We start from the raw sequence: 5,000 nt of genomic DNA on the forward strand, positions 1-5,000 counted from the left end.
AACCTATGTCGTACCGTAACCTAACCTATGTCGTACCTTAACCTAACCTATGTCGTACCTTAACCTACCCTATGTCGTACCTTAACCTAACCTATGTCGTACCTTAACCTAACCTATGTCGTACCTTAACCTAACCTATGTCGTACCTTAACCTAACCTATGTCGTACCTTAACCTAACCTATGTCGTACCTTAACCTAACCTATGTCGTACCTTAACCTAACCTATGTCGTACCTTAACCTAACCTATGTCGTACCTTAACCTAACCTATGTCGTACCTTAACCTAACCTATGTCGTACCTTAACCTAACCTATGTCGTACCTTAACCTAACCTATGTCGTACCTTAACCTAACCTATGTCGTACCTTAACCTAACCTATGTCGTACCTTAACCTAACCTATGTCGTACCTTAACCTAACCTATGTCGTACCTTAACCTAACCTATGTCGTACCTTAACCTAACCTATGTCGTACCTTAACCTAACCTATGTCGTACCTTAACCTAACCTATGTCGTACCTTAACCTAACCTATGTCGTACCTTAACCTAACCTATGTCGTACCTTAACCTAACCTATGTCGTACCTTAACCTAACCTATGTCGTACCTTAACCTAACCTATGTCGTACCTTAACCTAACCTATGTCGTACCTTAACCTAACCTATGTCGTACCTTAACCTAACCTATGTCGTACCTTAACCTAACCTATGTCGTACCTTAACCTAACCTATGTCGTACCTTAACCTAACCTATGTCGTACCTTAACCTAACCTATGTCGTACCTTAACCTAACCTATGTCGTACCTTAACCTAACCTATGTCGTACCTTAACCTAACCTATGTCGTACCTTAACCTAACCTATGTCGTACCTTAACCTAACCTGTATTGCGCCTTAACCTAACCTGTATTGCGCCTTAACGTAACCTGTATTGCGCCTTAACGTAACCTGTATTGCGCCTTAACGTAACCTGTATTGCGCCTTAACGTAACCTGTATTGCGCCTTAACGTAACCTGTATTGCGCCTTAACGTAACCTGTATTGCGCCTTAACGTAACCTGTATTGCGCCTTAACGTAACCTGTATTGCGCCTTAACGTAACCTGTATTGCGCCTTAACGTAACCTGTATTGCGCCTTAACGTAACCTGTATTGCGCCTTAACGTAACCTGTATTGCGCCTTAACGTAACCTGTATTGCGCCTTAACGTAACCTGTATTGCGCCTTAACGTAACCTGTATTGCGCCTTAACGTAACCTGTATTGCGCCTTAACGTAACCTGTATTGCGCCTTAACGTAACCTGTATTGCGCCTTAACGTAACCTGTATTGCGCCTTAACGTAACCTGTATTGCGCCTTAACGTAACCTGTATTGCGCCTTAACGTAACCTGTATTGCGCCTTAACGTAACCTGTATTGCGCCTTAACGTAACCTGTATTGCGCCTTAACGTAACCTGCATTGCGCCTTAACGTAACCTGCATTGCGCCTTAACGTAACCTGTATTGCGCCTTAACGTAACCTGCATTGCGCCTTAACGTAACCTGCATTGCGCCTTAACGTAACCTGTATTGCGCCTTAACGTAACCTGTATTGCGCCTTAACGTAACCTGTATTGCGCCTTAACGTAACCTGTATTGCGCCTTAACGTAACCTGTATTGCGCCTTAACGTAACCTGTATTGCGCCTTAACGTAACCTGTATTGCGCCTTAACGTAACCTGTATTGCGCCTTAACGTAACCGATATTGCGCCTTAACGTAACCTATATTGCGCCGTAACGTAACCTATATTGCGCCGTAACGTAACCCACATTGCCCCTTAACGTAACCTATATTGCGCCGTAACGTAACCTATATTGCGCCGTAACGTAACCCACATTGCCCCTTAACGTAACCCACATTGCCCCTTAACGTAACCCACATTGCCCCTTAACGTAACCCAACACACGTTGGGCCTTAACCCAACACACGTTGGGCCTTAACCCAACACACGTTGGGCCGTAACCCAACACACGTTGGGCCTTAACCCAACACACGTTGGGCCTTAACCCAACACACGTTGGGCCTTAACCCAACACACGTTGGGCCTTAACCTGCTCTGTAATTGTCATACGACGCGTTAAATTAGTGTAGTGTTGCCTAACTGCAACCCCCGCAATATAGTTTGCTACTCGCACTGCCCGGTCCCCAGTGTATCGCTTCATGTTAAACACCTTGCAGCTATACACTGTAATGTGGATGGCAGCAGGACGTACATGCTCAATGCCCTTTGCAGTTGTTCATTGGCATTTGCAGTTGTTCATTGGCATTCGCATGGCGAAGCACTTAGCCTACGCTGTGGTACGGCCTGTGTCAACTGTCCGCTGATGTTGTACGTCCAAATCACACACTGTACTGCACATTGGTCCTCATGTACTGAATGATACATCGTGGTACATGTGACCGTACAACGACTGCGCCAACAACGGCGAACCATGCGGTCCAAATGTTGTGCACTCAGCTACGTGTCGTCTCCCTATAAGAGCTGGATTGCAGTGTGGTATGCCCTGGATGGCGATCAGCATGAGCCGTCTGTTGATGTAGTGGCGCGTGTTGTCAGACGTAGTCGTCTCTTCTCACACACCGTGATAGCACGGTGCACTGCGTTCCACATCTGCGACATGCGACAGAGGCCGGTTGACAGTCGTTCGCGCAATGGACATCGCATACGTACGGGGGCCACCTTCCACGTGTTCGCTAAGCGTGGACATGTTGTTGCGTGTATGTGGGCAGACAGTGTGTCGTGACACCTGACACAGGCATGCAACAATCGTTGAATTTGCAAATGGCGATGGACGCCTACGTTTGCTGGTGACGTTACGCAAATGAACAACTGGTAAACCGTTGTGGTGCGGTTGTTCTCGCTAGGGGTGAATCAGTGATGGCGACGATCGGTTGAGCTACCAACCGGTTGTTGCAGCGATACCCACCATGCCCACGAACGTGAATGGCATGTGGGTGTGAAGCGATACGCGGCGGTGGCTGGGTGGGACCGTCCCCGGCCGGTGAGGGGGGGCCTCCCGGCGTGTTGGCCGTGCGGTGCGTGGGCGCACGCGCTACAGCCGGCTGGTGGGGGCGGCCAGTGGCAGGCGCGCCGGCCGACGGAGGCGGCAGGCGGCGCAGCTGCGCGCCGGCGCACCCTGCACGCGGCGCCGTGCGGCCAAAGTAGGTCCTCGCGGGCCCGGTGCGAAGCGCGGTGGACATCTGCAGTGTGCTGGTCCGATTGAGGACTGTGTGCGCTGAGGATGCGCCGCCGCCCGGCGCTCGGCGCCGCGACGCCGTCTGCTGCTCGGTCGCCTCTGCGGTTCTCGCAGGTGGTTTGTATCGCAGCTGTGCGGACGTGTTGGCGCGTGCGCTGTGCTGGGAGAGTTCGCTTCGGCACCCAAGTGGGGCTTTTGTCCTTCTGTGGCGCTGGCGTTGGAGCTGCCGGTCACCGTAGGTGGCGCGTGTTGTCTCCCGCCGGCAATGCCACGACAGCACGCTCCCGGGCCTCTGTCGGCAGCGGCAAGCTCAGTTGGGAGCACGGGTGGTCGCACCTAAAGCGTCTACTCGCCAAACTCCGGGCGATTGCGCCTCTCTCGAACCCGACCAAGTACTTAGGACGGCGCTGCGCGCCGCCGGGACCTGAGAGGGTTTCGAGGTGTATGGTGCAGGGGAGCTCAGCCTCCTCCTGTTTGCAGAATAATTGAGCGGACGCTTGCGTGTTCGCGCGGGCCCCCGGGACACACTCCCGGGCGGCCGGCTGCTCAGCTCTAGTTGACGCAGCTCCCTGGTTGATCCTGCCAGTAGTCATATGCTTGTCTCAAAGATTAAGCCATGCATGTCTCAGTACAAGCCGCATTAAGGTGAAACCGCGAATGGCTCATTAAATCAGTTATGGTTCCTTAGATCGTACCCACGTTACTTGGATAACTGTGGTAATTCTAGAGCTAATACATGCAAACAGAGTCCCGACCAGAGATGGAAGGGACGCTTTTATTAGATCAAAACCAATCGGTCGGCTCGTCCGGTCCGTTTGCCTTGGTGACTCTGAATAACTTTGGGCTGATCGCACGGTCCTCGTACCGGCGACGCATCTTTCAAATGTCTGCCTTATCAACTGTCGATGGTAGGTTCTGCGCCTACCATGGTTGTAACGGGTAACGGGGAATCAGGGTTCGATTCCGGAGAGGGAGCCTGAGAAACGGCTACCACATCCAAGGAAGGCAGCAGGCGCGCAAATTACCCACTCCCGGCACGGGGAGGTAGTGACGAAAAATAACGATACGGGACTCATCCGAGGCCCCGTAATCGGAATGAGTACACTTTAAATCCTTTAACGAGTATCTATTGGAGGGCAAGTCTGGTGCCAGCAGCCGCGGTAATTCCAGCTCCAATAGCGTATATTAAAGTTGTTGCGGTTAAAAAGCTCGTAGTTGGATTTGTGTCCCACGCTGTTGGTTCACCGCCCGTCGGTGTTTAACTGGCATGTATCGTGGGACGTCCTGCCGGTGGGGCGAGCTGAAGGCGTGCGACGCGCCTCGTGCGTGCTCGTGCGTCCCGAGGCGGACCCCGTTGCAATCCTACCAGGGTGCTCTTGAGTGAGTGTCTCGGTGGGCCGGCACGTTTACTTTGAACAAATTAGAGTGCTTAAAGCAGGCAAGCCCGCCTGAATACTGTGTGCATGGAATAATGGAATAGGACCTCGGTTCTATTTTGTTGGTTTTCGGAACCCGAGGTAATGATTAATAGGGACAGGCGGGGGCATTCGTATTGCGACGTTAGAGGTGAAATTCTTGGATCGTCGCAAGACGAACAGAAGCGAAAGCATTTGCCAAGTATGTTTTCATTAATCAAGAACGAAAGTTAGAGGTTCGAAGGCGATCAGATACCGCCCTAGTTCTAACCATAAACGATGCCAGCCAGCGATCCGCCGCAGTTCCTCCGATGACTCGGCGGGCAGCCTCCGGGAAACCAAAGCT

General features: G+C 51.7%; 1 non-coding gene across 1 annotated transcript in view; it reads left to right on the forward strand.

Moving 5' to 3' along the window:
- Positions 1-3,805: 3,805 nt before the first annotated feature.
- The window catches only part of LOC124590765, a 1,910-nt gene continuing 715 nt past the window's right edge, over positions 3,806-5,000 (forward strand). The window contains exon 1 of the ribosomal RNA XR_006976780.1: positions 3,806-5,000. This exon is cut by the window's right edge and continues 715 nt beyond it. This is a non-coding gene — a ribosomal RNA (small subunit ribosomal RNA).

This window comes from Schistocerca americana, unplaced genomic scaffold, assembly GCF_021461395.2.
Source record: "Schistocerca americana isolate TAMUIC-IGC-003095 unplaced genomic scaffold, iqSchAmer2.1 HiC_scaffold_772, whole genome shotgun sequence".
Taxonomy (NCBI): Eukaryota; Metazoa; Arthropoda; class Insecta; order Orthoptera; family Acrididae; genus Schistocerca; species Schistocerca americana.